General features: G+C 39.4%; 1 long non-coding RNA gene across 1 annotated transcript; it reads right to left on the minus strand.

The window, feature by feature from the left end:
• Positions 1-7,051: 7,051 nt before the first annotated feature.
• On the minus strand, positions 7,052-15,377 carry LOC116697256 (uncharacterized). The gene is made up of 3 exons (XR_004333979.1): positions 15,366-15,377; positions 11,887-11,889; positions 7,052-7,139 (listed from the first exon to the last, which is right to left on the minus strand). It is a non-coding gene; the product is annotated as an uncharacterized LOC116697256 (long non-coding RNA).
• Between the last annotated feature and the right edge of the window lie 1,687 nt (positions 15,378-17,064).

The following is a 17,064-nucleotide window of genomic DNA, read 5'->3' on the forward strand; positions in this document are numbered from 1 at the left end:
TGTCCTCACCATTACAGAAAGTGATTCTACCTCTTAACATTGTGAAGTGAAACAAACACATTTCATCAGTTTGCTGAAGCAGTACACAGTGTGAAATATACAAACGACGATAAATGTAAAATATGCTGGGAAATGCTCATAACTGCTACATTTATAGATAGCAGAAATATGCCGCAGCAGGGGGTGGCTTGCAATAACTGTGGCCACCTTGGAAACCTAATGAAAGTGTCAGTCTGCAGTAGAGGAGGAATGCTAAGAGGCTGAAGTTATTTAAATGACAATGTTTAATTTTCAGAAAAATGGCAGATAACAAAACACATAAATGATGTGTCATACCCCATTATTTTCTATTCAGCCTATTTCATTATCTGCGCAACATTCCCATTCTTTTACTGTGGCGGCCACACAGGGGCGCTGTTGCACACTCACGGGCTGAAAGCAAAGTGTCAGATACTAAAGTACAGAAAATGAACTCTGAAGGTTAAAAACAGGCTACTGAATTGACATTTTTACCTGAAGAAGCAAACGAAGAAACAGACAACTACAACAATAACGCTGAAGAGGAGGGTGAAATCACACTCCGGCTTGGAAACAGCAACTCTGATGCTAGATAGCTAACATTGCTGCTACTGACAGCAGCCCAACAAGCTAGCTTAATTACTGCCCCTTCACGAGCCATGAATGTATTAAGAGAACGTCATGAGGCCATTATAGATCCAGACCATCCATTAGCCTAATTTTTCATGTTGGGATTTATGTAGTCTCGCATTGCCAGACCTTTCTCCACAGCACTGCGGAGGAGGATCTGGCTAGTCCACACAGCATTCCGGGGTGGGAGAAAAATGCTCTGGTTTATTGGGATTTTCTTCAAACCAATCACAATCGTCATAAGAGGCGGTAAGCACCGGACAGAGCAACGGTGCTTCTGCAAAATAGCCTCTGAAAGGAACTTGTTTTGGTGTATGTTCAACAGTTGTTTTAGTCATGCAACAGAAAACTCCGATTGGACAGATGGAGCAGTTAACCATAGTCCACATAAATCAACCGGAGTTAAAATTCCAACACAAAGAAAGCGGAAGGTAACGGACATTTGGCTGAAAAAAGTGAAATCCGGTGGAATTTCCTTCAGCAACGGAGCAATCCCAGAAGTTGAACGTCAAGGATATAGACTAGAATTTGTGAAACTGGGATGAGCGAGTCTTTATTGTGCCCTGTGGTGGATGCTTTTGCACAGCAAGACAAAGAACAAACACTTGGTTTAAGGTAAGACTTCTCCCTCTGTTATTGTTAAGTTGTTGTATGTGTTCATGTTTATTGTCGGTTAAATGAGGAGTGCAACAGTTCCTGCATCAATGCTTTGCCAAATGTAGTAATGCTCAAGGCCAAAGTGGGACATGCAGATGCCAGTTAGTGTAATTCAGGGTTGATTGAGGTGGCAGACTGACAGATTTGCATGGAAACTACACTTCTTTCTTTTTTTAAGGATTAATCAAGGAAAGTCAGGATTTATCAAAGAAAGTACTGATTAAATCCTGTATTAATGCCTACTGTTGCTTATAAGTGGTGAATCTTGGTCTTCATCCAATGAATGCAGCTATTTAACCTTACCATACTGTGTTTATGTAGTAGTATTTTGTGTTTTTGTTTTGAATATCATATTGCCTACCAGTCTTTGAGATTTGATGGTCACCCCAGGCTTTTGCGTTTCTAATCTGTGGTTGATGGCAGCCCGAGTAAAATACATTAGAGAAGCTGGTGTTTGTTTATCTACATGCTGTACGTCTTCCTCTCTTATCTATAGTTGTGTGTCAAGGACGTCACTTTATATTTTGGAATCGCTGCAATAATAAATAATTCTTATGTGTTGCTAATAAATGGTTGAGTGCTTATGTTTCAAGAGTATGCTAGATATTTAAGTTGTGTGGGCAGACACGGCCATGATCTTTTCAGATCTCACTAATTTGGCCTTGGGGAAAATTATCCTTCATTCAGACCTTTTCAAGCTTTTTGTATTTCTGCGGCAACAATCTTTTCAGTGTCAATTATACATTTATTAAAACCACCTTAAAGGTTAAGGCTGACAACTATCGGAAGAACACAGTGTTTAGACTTGTCTGTCTGTGAATAGATGACTCACACTGTACACAGATGGAGGAACAGAGCCTATAGAAAGCCAACAAAACATTAGTGGTGGAGACAAAAGCCTCTTAAGTTAAGTACTGAAAGCAGTGAAACGGATCGTATAATAAAATGAACAATCACATACTTTGGGCTGTTATTATTTGAGGCAGGCATCTCATGTTACATCTCACTCCTGCTATTGTACTTACAGTAGAAGACATTGACATGTGCCAGACAGTTGAAATGCATTGTTTGCTGCTCTAGCCCCTCATCTCTAATTATAAAATGCCAAACCTCATTCTGTCTGGTTCTCTTTCTCGTAGGTCGACAGCTAGGCTGGTCATGCTTCGTAGCACTTCCGCCTCTCAAGCTATTCCCTCCTTAGCCTATCCTAATATTGACTGGAATAGGAAATTCAAAGCTGCTGTAAACATTCAAATGTCTGGCAAGCCCACTTCCAATTTCACAGACACAGGCCTAGGAGTTATTATGGAAACACAAACTTCAATCTTGATGTGCGTTAAAGAATAAAAGACAACACTGTTTTGCTTTCTGTGTAAGGTCATCCAATGCTGTTCACCAAAGGGGCAATATTTTTTGGGGAGGTCTCAATACAAGTGTGTAGTTTATTTGTGTGTTCATACAGAAACACACCATTTTACAGGTTAATGCACTACCTCTGCACAGAGTTTGTTGAAATCATGGTAATAATTGGCATTTAGGAGCCAGTGTTTACCTCTAAGGCTTATCTCAGCTGGGGTTAACCTCATGCCATGCCTCGCTACAACTTGAGTGATTCTGCCCGTTCTGTACGAGCAGGCCTTGGAGGGGTCAGAAAATCATGTCAATGTGTCTCTCAGCTTAATTCTATTAAGCACAGGTTCGAGCTCCAAATTAAAATGCAAATTACCTTGGTAATAAAAGCAAGCGAGAGTACAGGCAGAGATAAGGTACATCTTTCCTTTTTATTGCCGGCGCTTGTGAAGAACAAACCTCTTTTTAATGTAAAACGTAATTTAATTCTGAAGACCAAAGTATCTCGAAACACATTGTCTCACAAATTGTGTCATGTTCAAAATAAAAAAAGGAATGATGGCTTCAAAGCGTGTATTATGTCTTCTCTTGTTGTTTCCACTGGAGATAGTTTGAACTACAGTGTTTTGGACAGTTTGTTTTGTTAGAAATATGTTCAACTGCGTCAACTTTTATTCAGATGACCGTGTATCTGTCATTAGGATTTGTGTGAAATATAAAACCTAATCTAACGCAATTCATCTAAATATCCTAAATAACTAAAATGCTCATGACCTGAAACTACCAAGGGTAATCTGATGTACCTGAGTTTTCGCCCAGCTCTCTTCAAAATGACAACAATACAAGTGCTTCGTAGGCTGGCTTTGCCGCTTTCTGTCAAGCCAGCCAATATGTAGTAGAAGAAGCAAATGGTGCTAATATAAAAAAAATTGATTAGTTGTCAGAATCTTCCTTCCCTGTTTATTGCCTCCTTGGTTCCCTGCTGCTCTCTCGGTGAGAGCACTGTACATTTTGGACATATGTTATCAAGTATATGAGGTGAATGTCAGCATCAAGGAGATAACAGCTTGATATCTCGCTGGCCTGTTATCACTGTGCAACGCTCCAGAGCCGTTGCAGGAGCAGAAGTCTTATCAAATCTCAAAGTTAAGGTGAGAGAGAAGCAGAAGGATGAGACTTCAGGAACCAGCAAGCATGAGCCCTTCAGGCCGCCCCCAGCAACACCCTGTGACTCCCCACACGGCGATAGTGCGACTAATATTCCGAAGGCCTGACCTTTGCATTCCTATAAGGAAAAAAAGGGGGAAAACAGTGCCATAATCCGAGCTCTTTAGTCATCCAAGGGCGATTAGCATGGTGTCCTACGACACAGAAGGTGACGCAGCCTCTTTGACGGCTCAGTGCATACAAATTAGGGCTTTTACTGTGCTAGGCAGAAAAACAGTACGCCTCAATTATAGGTCACCTCAAATCTCTGGGCTGGAAATAAGTAAAGTAATTAAAAACAACAAAACATGCCCCGAATGAAAAGATAAGAACACAATGAAAGATACAGAAAGAGATTCCCAGACTGTGACGCAGACATGCCTCAGTGTGTTTAGTACATGACGTTGATAGCATCACCTGGGTTATCTTGCATCGCATATACAAGACGGCATTGCATATTGTTCACAGTCACAGTGAGTTGTTAAAGGTGCACTGAAACGAGCAGGGCATTTAAAATGAATATATTTTGTTCTGTGAATGAACGTGTCCGTGGGCAATTCTTCACCTTTCCCTTGGATATATTGCTTTAACAATACATAATAGATAACTCTTGTACTGGGTTTTGGCCTGCATCAAGGCCATGTGTACTTGCAGTTGTTGCACGTCACATGCTATGTGAAAAGAGAGTGATGTACTCATGTATTTACGTTGTGCAACAATCCCTCTTTCTTTTTCAGCTAGGGCTGTGTTTAATGTACACCAATGTATTAAAGCAAATACCCACAGTGCAATTATCTTGGGAAGAAAATGCTAAACATTTTGCATAGAGAAAAACGTTTTGCATAGAGTTTATACTGTTCTGTGGTAGCTCTTTAATTTTGGCAAATGTAACTAGTTTAGAAATGACTTTTGTTTTAAATGCCAAAGAGCGGTATCCATTTTTTAATGACAACATATTTCCTCATAATTTCTAAATTATTCTTTTCTGTTTATGTAAGAAGTATCAAATGATTAGACGGATTTAAATGACCTCAACGTTTTTCCGAATGAGATCAAGCACTCTCCCACAGTGTTAACCTTACCACCGCACAACCTTCTGGTCATATTCTAACATTCATTATGAGAGGCTTGGGGAAGTGCTTGCTCACAGGGTTCTGGTATTACATAAGTGACTGTGCAAACATTAAGGGCGAGCCAAAAATTAATTGGCACAATTAATTACAAGAGCCATATGGTCAGAAGTGTCTCAGTGCCATATCCAGTTAGGCTGCTCGGGAGGTGCTGAGAGGCCTGCTGACATTTGCACAAAGTCCCTGAATCTAACATTTGTGTTCAACTACAGTCTCTCTCTCTCTCTCTCTCTATCTCTCTCTCTCCCTCTCTTTCACACACACACACACACATGCACATGCAAATATAGTATTCTACAGGTCAGGATACAGTAGTTCAGATAAACTATATTTTTTACTGCATCACCAACATTAATATATTACATTGTTGCTTATTTTCCGTAAATATCCTCCAACATACATTCATCATTCAGACATGAAAGTGTGTGTTGCTGATGCAATATTTAAAACATTGCTGAGTTCCCAGAAAGAGATAAGTCATTAGAGACCAGACTTTAAAAGAGGTCACTTTTCTCCATCTACCAACAGTGTTGGAGTATCCATGGGAAAAAATGGAAATTGAAGTTATACCAGAGAAGATTCAAGAGCTTACTTAATCAAAATGACAGGTGATCGTACATCGTTAAAGATGACAAAGCAGCGGATGGCACCAACACACTCCTCAGAAATTAGATGGATATAGTCCCTCCTGCCATGGGCTGTATGAGTCACAGCAGACACTAGTTACATGGTGAGTGTACTTTATGCACGCAAGCCGTATTAATCATGCATACATTGCCATAGGGAGTATATGAGTTAAGCTGAACTCTGTATCTTCCTGCTGACAAACACTGTGCCTGGCCAGAGGTACAACATGTAGGAAATTCAGAATAAGATCCAGAGTTGTTGTTCAAGTAGCATCAAGCATGCATTTACAAATACTTGTGAATGTGTTGCATAATTTGACAAATTTGAGAAATACTAATCAATAAGGGTACTCTGTTGCCAATAAATAACAACTATGAATGTAAAAAACTTGAATGATTTAAAAATAATGATGATGGTGTAGATTTAAACTTAACAATATTAACCATTTCATGACTTAAGTACAAAAAGTCATATGGTTATTATGATAAACATATGCTGTTTATAATAATAGTGATAATTGTTTGAAAGGCCTTTCAAGCTTCGAGTCAATAATGTATGACATCCTTGTCTCCAGTGTTGGCTCTTATTTATCAGTTAGTTATTGTGGAGCAGTCAACATTGAAATTAATGATGTGGTCAGTTTGCTGTGACTGTAAACGGTAACCTTAAATGCTCACTGATAAAATAATTTCAATATTCATGCCCATACGTTGTTGTTGTCAATACCTTAGGTTTATGCAGTTTTATAAATAAGCTTCCTAATCAGTGTTGCCCATTGTTTACAGTCACAGTGCCCTAGACAGAGAGATGGAGCAGAGGGAGGACAGCAGCAGCCGGTCAACATGTGAATCAATATATCAAGTCCTGACTCACTTTCTCTTGCTAATCATGTTTTGTCTTTACATCTTCTGTAGGCCTGAAATGACTCCTCAAGTAACTTGAGTATTTTGATTACTAAACATCATTGAAGGCTCATTTAATCTATGTAACTTCCCACTGTGTTTCGCACAGATGATTATTACAGTCACCCAACACGCCTACAAGCTGTGTACAGGTGACGTGAAGAAGACACGAAAAACAGAAGAAATAGCGGGTGACAAAAAAAGGAGACATGTCAGAGAAAACAACAGCAAGTGTCCAAAAGTTTGGGATCATTTGAAGCTAAAACAAAATGAAAACACTTTACAGTGTGTCTTTTTTTAATACCAAAATAGCTTGGCACAAAAGCACAACGTCAATGCTTCAGCATCTAAGCAGAAAGCAGCTAGTCTAGCGTTTTTCACCCAGTCCACGGTGCAAACCCAGCACAAAGTAACGTAATATATTTCTGAACTGCTAGTAAACTTGCTAGTGCAAACTTTGTTCAAGACATTATTGCACACATATACAGTATGTGTATATTTATCTACTGTGTGGTTAAATAGACATTCAGAGGTGGCAGGTTAGCTCAGTTGGGAGAGCGGGCGCACATATGGAGAGGTTGGAAACCTCGATGCAGAAGGTCAAGGGTTTGAGTCAGACCTTTGATGGTTTCCTGCATGTATTCCCTCTCTCTCAGCTTTTATATCCCAGCTATTTCACCAGTTAAAGCTGTAAATAGCCCAAAATAATAAAAAAAAAACATCTTATAAAAGCATTCAGAGGCTCAAAATGATCAATTTCAGCAAATAACAATGTAATATTTTGGAGGGACCTTTCTAGCCCTCGTCCCTTTCTGGCTCACCAGGTTAAACAGAAACTAAAACCACGTTCTCAGAGGAACTAGTAGCTTAAATCAATTGACAAATGTCATGCACCAAATTAATTCATCATCAGATAAATGATAGAAACGGCTTCAAATAGCCTGGCAATGTCACTCTGATTGCAGCACTGGTGTGCTGATCTGTAGTTACTCCTATCCCTTGTATCCTATTCTAGCTGGCTGTGGAAAGAGCCAAACCAGATGTGGACTTGTACCTTAATATGTTTGATTTTCTGTGCAGTGATTGACAACAGCTCCTAATGCCCTAGGATATTCTGTCTTCCCACCATTCCAGCAAGATAGGATTGAATGACGGCTTTTCTCTCTCTTCAACAGCATTTTACTTATTAATCACATTGAGAGTATGAACCGTGAAATGAAAGCCATCCTGCTAAACTACTCCGGCCTTGACTAAATAAATGGTTCTCCAAGGGAAATAACTTTCCATTGGATTGGTTTTGGTGGCAATATTCCGAGACTATGCAAAATACCGCAAATATGCTGTAAATCAAACACCGACATAAACCTCGAAAAGAAATAAACAAGTTGCCTCCTTTGCACTGATGAACTTCAGATTGCTGGAGATAATTTTCCAAATAACTTTAAATATAATTCATGCAGTGCACATTTAATTTATAACTTTTTTTAAACTTGCTTTATAGGCCACATATAATGTCTGCGGAAAACCTGGCATGCATGTAGTACTTGGCAAGATCTCACTACTTTTATTGATACATTAAGGGGAATATGCTATAGAAAATACTGATGTATTTCTATGTCTTCATTTTGAAGGAATGATAGAGGACTTGAACTTCACTTCTGACTGCAAGTTTTTTCGGTTACATTCAAGTTACAAAATATGATAATAGTAAAATCAAAAGTAACTCACCAAACAGAAGTAACATACACAATTTGGAATTTATAATGTACTAGGGTTTCATAGCAGGTGAGCATTATGTTTAGAGTCAGCAGACTACACCTACAGTATGGCCTAATACTGAGCAGGGCTTGACATCAGCTTTGCCATACTATATGAAAATGAGTTGCATGAGTTGCATCTTTGATTAATTTAAATGAGCTCAATGAACTGTGAAAAATGTTAATTTTCTTCACAAGGGGCCTTTTGTGTTCCACATCCCTAAGGAGATGGCAAGAATACATTTCAAAAGTTGAACCAGCCTCAAACTTGGTTCAAATTCGAAAGCGCTGTCCCTCTCTGGGCACGGTAAAGCATGTTCTTATTTTAGATGAGCTTCGCTTCGCTGATCTTGCATGGCGCTTTGGGTCCAACATAAAGGCAATTACCTTTGCCCGTTGAACACATCGTGATACCCAGTGACCAACAATATATAGAAATACATTCTCTTCCATTTACCAAAGACAGGCACTGGTGTAAACTGTCAGAGAAAGCACATACACATGTATACTGCCTACAGAGACAGAGCACATTTAAGTCCCACCCACACCTGAGAGGAAAATTCATTGCTCTATTGACTTTGTATTGTGTGAAGTTGCCTCCTTGTCCATCCCGTCTGCTAGCAAACAACAGAAAATGCCTAAAAGCTGCTTTGTGGTGGGATGCAGCAGGGTAAAGAAAACAGCAGTGTAAAGCTTTTGGCATCAGCTTTTGTCATCACATACGTCAATTTTAGGGTAACTACTGTATATTTATTTATATGCAGTATTATGTTTGCAAGGACCTTAGCTTGATAACACTTAGCCTTTTATCTAGGTACGTTGATTGAGAACAAATTCCCATTTGCAACGACAACCTGTCACATTCACACACTTCTACATTCGTACCTGGAAGCTGCCCAGTACAACCACAGCTGTACCAGGTTGATCTGCTGGCCACTGAGCAGCTCCAATGGAGCAGTTGGGGATAAGGGCCTTGCTCAAGGGTACCTCACTGGTGGTGATGAGGGAGGAACAAGCGCTGCTCTTTTACTTTCCCCACCCAGAATTTATCCTGTCGGTTTGACTGAACCGGTAAGGTTCCGGTCACAAGCTTGCTTATTTAACCATTAGGCCACCACTGCCATAATCAGATTGTCAGTTCCAAATTTACCTTATGCAAGTTTTTGTTTCCGTAGCAGCCACCGTACTTCCAGGCGCTTGTTGTGTTGCAGCCATGTAGCACAGTAAGCGGCACTCTAAACTGTGATTGAAAAAGCCCAGTAAAACTGTACATCACCATTGAATGAAAATACGATTGTGGTGTTGCTGTTGATTGCAGAGATGATTACAGTGTTATGGAGAAATGTAGAGCCACTCACTGTCCACCATGGGAGGACAAAGTTAATAAGTGATGGAAAGTGTAACAGCCATACTCCAACTAAGGAATGATGTTTTCAACAATAAGTGGACACTGGAAAACTAGAGCCACTAAACCTGATTAAAGACACAACTTTTTCATCATCTCAGTGGAGGGGAGAAGCTCAATTGCTGGTGAACTAATTGAAATTTCCTCTGAGCAGCTTACAGTTCCTTACAGTCATATGAAGTAACGTCTGGTTAAACATATGAGAATTACAACATATTGAAATGAGGTCAAATGGGTATGTCATGCCTCTAAGTTGCGGTCCTTACATTTGTTAGCTTATGTGATTTATGTGCAATGTGTGTATGTTCACTTCTATATGAAAATGCATATGGAAAGAATTGGTTAAGTGCACTAGAAATTGCCCTGGCAATACCATAAGGTATCACCATATATTGTGCATGCAAGTTTATCTTACTGTACATTAAACTTCATAAACAACACCATTCACTACAGAGCAGCATATGTGCAGGGTAGTTGCACCAGTATTTTCTTTAAACTCGGATTCAACTTTAATAAAATGATGTAGTTGTTGGATAGTATTTTGCTCGGGCTTTGCTCAGTTTTTCCTCTTACTCTATACTCGTGTGCAATATGATGCATAGTTTTACTTAGGATCAAAGATTTATTTTGTGACACAAGATATAAAGTACCATATACTGTATATCCCCTGGTATTAATGGGCATTGTTATGCACAAAGTGTTTAAACTGTGATTAGAAACTATACATGTTCATGATAAACTCTGACATCTATAATCATCATTATATAATCCATCAAAGAAAATGTCACTCTTCTAAGACCTTTCATCATTTAGTTCAAAGAAATCATGTCAAACCCATTTGATATGTCTTCCATTTTATCTGATGGCTCCGTTTGTAAGAGGCTTTAAAGCAATGTGAAACTCACTTGAGTGATAATGATACTGCTTCTCACTTAATTTTTTTTCTCTCATCACACTCCCCTGTTAAAACAAAAAAACACAATCTCGCACTCTGCACCTTTTTTGTTACAAGGACGGTGAGGTACAAACACATAAAGCGGCAACAAAGCATTTAATGTAATTACTGGTAAATATGGGCAGCGGTCTTGTTAGTTGATGGTGATTGATGGTAAATATAAAACTCATTTCCTTACAGTTTTGTTAGTTTGATTATAGTTACTGGAGACAGAAGTGCAACCATGTGTTTTGGTCACTGGAGAAACCCTTTCATTCAGTGGACAAAGAGATAGGACCTACAACTTCAGCTATTATGGACAACATTATTCTGTAATCAGCCATGTGCAACAAAACTACCCAGACCAGGTCCCAAACATAATACTGTGTCAGGCCCATAGACCTCATACAAAGATGGACGACGCATCTCCACTTCCTCCCACTGTACAAAAGTAAAGCCAAAATATCCCCGATGTGATTGCTGCCATCTTGTAATATTGGAGCCAGAGCCTGTGCAGTAGTGATCAGCGGTATTGAAATCCCGCCCATACACCTGCCTGAACAATGGCTAGTCAATCACAGCTGTCAATTCCGTCTGTCAATCATAATGTTTTAGCTTGTTTCTATAGCATCAGATAAGAAAAATTAACACTTGAACATACATTAGTGATCAGAATGACCTAAAAAGACAAAAAATGTCTATGACATTTACTTTGATTTTTTAGATTTGGCTCATGTCCCATCCCCAAACATGGAGGGGGCGGCACTTATTCAGTCTATGCACCAACCCCTGGTCAGGACACATCAGACTTAGGTTCGCTAGAAGAACTCTCTATTCTATCAGTGTTGACAATGAAATAAAAGGTCAAAAAGTTTGACTATTTAAGTGAAAGGCCGCAGCCAGTTTCCAAGTATGGTTAGAGGTTGTTCTCAAACTCTAGCTCAAGTAGATCAACAGACAAAGGCACCTTTTTTGCTTCAAAAGGGGAATGAGGCAGAATTTTGAAGTTATGCTCTGACTTCAATTGTACAACTTTTTGAATTATTTAGACACCATAGGGACCATAGTGCCTCGTTTAATCTAAATTGCAATACAATTCAAAGGCGTGTTTGAAATGGTCTTGCAGACTGGACTTTCAAATGCAACCCTAAATTTACAAAAGGAAAAATGACTTTGCATGTTTTTAAATGGTTATTAATTTGTAGACCATGCACTGTACGATTAGATTAGGTGATACAGTTAATGTACTAGTTAATTGATTACTAGACACAGGCTATTAGGCTACAACACACTATACTGTAGCTTTTGTAGCCTCTCATAAATGTAGTTGTAAATCAACAATGTCCACTTAAACAACTTTTTATTAAGATTATTTTTTGGGCATTTCAGGCCTTTATTTGACAGGACAGCGGAGGACATTAAAGGTGAGAGACAGGAGGGATATGACATGCCCCAAAGGGCCGCAGGTTGAGGAGCAAACCTCTATACATGGGCGCCCGCGTTACCAACTGAGCTATCTGGGCGCCCAGTTATGGCCAATTTTGTGCTTAACAATTTAATTTCAGTTTAAATTATTTGATTCGGAATTGTAACAGCTGCATTTATAATAAGTTTAAGTGTTTATGATATGCAGGCAACCCAACAGACTTGAAATCCTACAGTACTCACTCAAATGAGTGGCCATAATCGAACTTTCCACCAAAAATATTCTGAAAACTTAACATCCCATTGCATCTGCTCTTTCATCACACCTAAACAGTGGGAAATAATTGGAAGTCATTCACTTTTTCAGGACAATTTTTCCTTTAATGGAAAAAAAGACAAATGACCTTTCCCATCTGTGAGATTTTTAATTGAGATTTGTACCTTAAGGTAAGTTTGAGTGCAGCGGTCCTGATGAATGCACATCAGGAAGAAATTCAGGGGGCCGTTATCAACCTCTCAGGTTTGTGCTCTTTTAGACTCGCTGAAGATGAGCGTGGGTTCATGTGGAGCGGTCTGTGTCAGAGCAGAGCATTGATGAAGGAAACAGCAGGGGCCACACACTCTACGTCCCATCTCCGTGGTGCAACATATTAAACTCTCATTTACTGACAAAAGACATTCAGTCCTGCTGTTAGTCACACTAGTGCTACAGCAAGCAGTGGCAGAATGAGAGATGGCCTCTGTTTGTCTTAATCACCGTTCAACATATCTGCTCTCTACTTTAAGCTTTGTGGTGGCTTCAAACCTAAACTGTTGAATGCAGAGAGGAAACAACATATCACACAATTATCACTTAACACTTGCAATAACCTGCAGGAAGGTTCAGTATGCTGCTGCGCACTGTGATCGTTTTATTTTATTTTTCATGTTTTACATCCAGGAAATGTACCTTTTCTCCCCACATTTTGCTTCCTATGTTGATAGAGTTGCTGTTTTCCATTTCAAACAGGAATTACAGAGAGAATCCTTTTAACAGTGCAGTCTAAATTCTTACAGCTACGGTAAGTGGTTTAAAAGCTGGGAACAGGAATAAAAAAGTGACTGCCTGTTTAATGGCTGGATTTTGACATAGAAACACCCTAATCTGTTGTAAACAGAAGTGTTCAAGGCAGCTTTGTCAAAGGAGGCACTATCATGTTATGCTGCGGCATCCATGACTGATCATCTGGTATTTTTCTATGTGGAAATATTTGTAATGGCATAGGTTGTTTATATATTCTAGCAGATTCTGAGCACAGATTTTGTTATCCGCCCTGAAACGCTCATGTTATGCTTTCTTTTGAAAAACACATACGCTACAAACCATTTTACTTTCACATTTTACCAGATGCAAAACACATACTGTGGATGGTGTGCCTGCCAAAAAACCTTTGCTTACAGAGGAGAGTTTGTGCTGTCTTCTGCCATGTGCAAACACAGGGTGGATGTGCATGTAAGAACAAGAAGAAGAAAAAACTGGAACACTTTTTAAGGGAGCTCTGATTCTTTCATCTTTAGAAATACATTTGCCATTTTCTTTTTTACAATGAATGAATTTTTACAAGATAACATAAATGCAGGTTTTCCGGTTTGGGTTTCTCTGTATTTAATAATTCTCTGTTCATTGATTTAGCAATACAAGTAAGTAAGCATAATTAATACTATAAATCATACAATGCACTATAATTGTTTTTCCAACTGGAGTATCGCACACAAGAGACACTGTTATGTTACATACACTCATGTGGTGGAGAAGGTGTGCAGTGGAGGAAAAGTAAAGGTATTAATTATGCAGCAAATGGACCGTGTTCATGTTATAATATTATATGGTATAATACTGGACTGTTGTTACAAATGCATTGCCATGCAAGCAGTATTGCAGTATATGATTTTATTGCAGTTGTTGGAAGACATATGGTCCCTCTACATTCAATCAAGAGTGCTGTTGCCGTGTTAATATTGTCCTGAGGTCCATAAACTCCAGGAAACTTTTTTCCTGGGGAAATCTATCTTTTAGCTTACTATGTAAATAAACACTGAGGGACGTTTTCACACAGACAAGCAGATGCTAATAGCAAACGGATTATAAAGAAAGTCTTTGGTTACATGGACTCTGAGATTAAAACTGCTGCATGAATGTGCACATTTTAAAAAGAGAAAAACCATAACAAAAAAAAGCAATGACAAAATTCTTCTTGGACCACTAAGGAGACTCTGATCATTCAATCTTATCTCTCCACATGCAGGCTTAAGTCTGCAAGGTGAAGAATAGTGCAACACCAGTATTTTCAGACTGCCTTGATTCAATTGAGTGCAATGTTTTCCACAACAGGACCAGAAACCTTCACAGAAACCTTTGCAGAAGCAAGATAAACAAACACAATAGTCTAGTTTAACAATAAGCGGCACGAGTTTTCCCACTGTGCCAAAATGACTACTTCTGCCTAATCAGGAAGGAAGGAGTCATCACAAAAAAGTCCAAGTGGCAAAAGCCAGACATAGAAGGACAAAGCTGCCAGAAAGATAGAGAGAAAGAGAGATAGAGAGAGAGAGAGAAGAGCATTTTAACACACATTTCCAAGCTAATGAAAATGTAAAAGTTTGCCCTCAGGTCCTTCAAACATCACAAATCATTGACAAAACAAAAGCTCTTTCCTCACTAAGTCACACTATGTTTATGTAACAGAGCATACTACAATAGGAGAGCAGTAGGAATAGTGATGAGGCTCTCTTTATTGCAAAAAATTAAATGTGATTTCAACATTTCCTTGACTCAAAGCCCAGTGTAATCTGTATTCCAGGCTGGAATGGCTCTCTGCTATTGCCTTGTCTTTACTCATTCACCTTGTTCACAGCAGCTTTGGGTGACAAACCCAAACAGAGCATAACACACTGAGGAGTGTTGCAGGAAGAGGGATCAGTGCCCAGGGAATGAATGCTGTTTGCTTCAGACATGCTCATGTCTATTGACCATGATATCTATAAGATGCCGAGGCCCAGCTGGACACAGTTTAAACAGTGTGAAACCTCAGGGGGAAGCCAGGCCTGATGGTGAGTGTGCTACACTGCCAATTGTCATTCAAAGGTCCATGTAAAATTCATAGAGATGAATCTTCTTCTTCATGAAAAGAGCCTAAACTTGGATCAGTCTGTTTATTAAATCAACAAACTTGCCCAATATTGATTGAATTGTGCCCGGACAAAGACATTTTCACCTGTTTGCCACATATGACCGAATATCTTTCAAGTGCAACTAAACATTTTCATTGGTGGCAAAACTGTGACTGACATTTTTCCAGGTCTTTCCCTGTATGTAAATGTGTGAAGCATTGTTTTTTACCCCACCCACATTCTGTGAATATCCTAGCCTGTATACTACAGATGTGACTCCACTTCCTCCCCAGCTAAATGCCATGGCAGTTTGTGAAATGGTCATATAATTGAATCTATTAATTTGTGAACAGATTACGTTAATGTCTTTATTTCCGTGTGTTGATTACGAATTTTGAAGTAAAGTATTTCAATGGGAAGCCTATTTTGTGATCACAGAACGATTATGGTAGCGAGTATTAATGAAAAGACCATAGTCCGCACAGGGAGGGTGGTCGGGGTGGTGGATGGGTCAACCCCGTTGTTGCGTCCCCCAGAGCAGCCCAGTATCATGGCAGTTTGTGAAATGGTCATGTTCGAAAATTGTGACCTGTGCATGTCCTTCCACTGTACGAAAGTGAAGCCAATATGGTCGCTTGCATCTTGTAATTTTGGAGCCAGAGTCTGTGGAGTAGGTATTGGGCAAGAGAGCCCACAAACCCGCCTGACCAATCACAAGTCAATCACAGCTGTCAATCATGACCTTTTACACCATTTTTATAGCATCAAATAACTAATAAAAACAAACGTATTAGTTAAAGGAACTCTCGCGCAAGCAACTAAAAATGACAGATACCATCTTTGGGAAAAAAATATTTTGACGTGTACTTTGATTTTTTACTTTGGCCAATGTCCCATCTGCTAACATGGAGGGGGTGAGATTTATGACCTATACTGCAGCCAGCCACCAGGGGCTGATGGAGATGTTTTTGCTTCACTTATACAGTCTATGCATCAACCCCTGGTACAGACGCACCCCTACTCTCCCCTGATTGGCTCTGACCCTGATGTTCCTCTTTGCTGAACACGTGTGGGGTATAAAGGCATGTGTGTATGTGTAAAATCACACCCTGTACTCCTCTTCGAGTGGGAACCTTACTGATAATTCAAAATGAAGAGAACTATTGATTGTCTTTTTGTCAAGACAAATGCTGCAGTGCCGGTTACACCTGAAGGCCTGGCCCAAACTCAATAACGGCTCCACAACCTGTCTCCTCTGTCCCCAATAAGATGCCTATTTTTGACCCATCATCTTTGACTGGCCAGAGCCAAGGTCTGCCACACGCTGTACAAAAAGGCCAGAATATTTGCCTTTTGCAAAGAATGGCTTGTCCAATTCCCTTTGGCTCAGATATGATAAAACGAGCAACAGTATGCATTGCATTTAATGCAAAAAGTGCAGCCAAAGCATGGCTGAGAACAATGCTTTTGCTGTCGAAACATCAACATACCAAAAGCACCATGTCTCCAAGAAACATGCCCTGTGCGATGATGGACGGGTGCGTGGCGTTTCTGTGCTGGTGCAGCAAAATAAAATAAAAAAAGTTTGCAGCACCAGTGTGACCAATGTAAAAACTTTCATTTTAAATAAAGACAAAGCTCCACAGTGGTTATTTAAAACATGAGAAAGAAAACAATTTGTCTTTTTTCTTTTCTTAATCAGCATTTTTTAGCACCTACTGATTTAATGGGCTTAAATCCGGTCATTTAGAATAATTTACTATTTCAGTGCAAAGTTGTGGGTGGCTTGTATCAAACCGTTTGTGTTAACCTTCCAACACTGTTCTGGTCAAAAATGACAGATTTACACATTCCCTGTACCATAAAAATGGCA

The sequence above is a fragment of the Etheostoma spectabile genome, chromosome 10 (genome assembly GCF_008692095.1).
Source record: "Etheostoma spectabile isolate EspeVRDwgs_2016 chromosome 10, UIUC_Espe_1.0, whole genome shotgun sequence".
Lineage (NCBI taxonomy): Eukaryota > Metazoa > Chordata > Actinopteri > Perciformes > Percidae > Etheostoma > Etheostoma spectabile.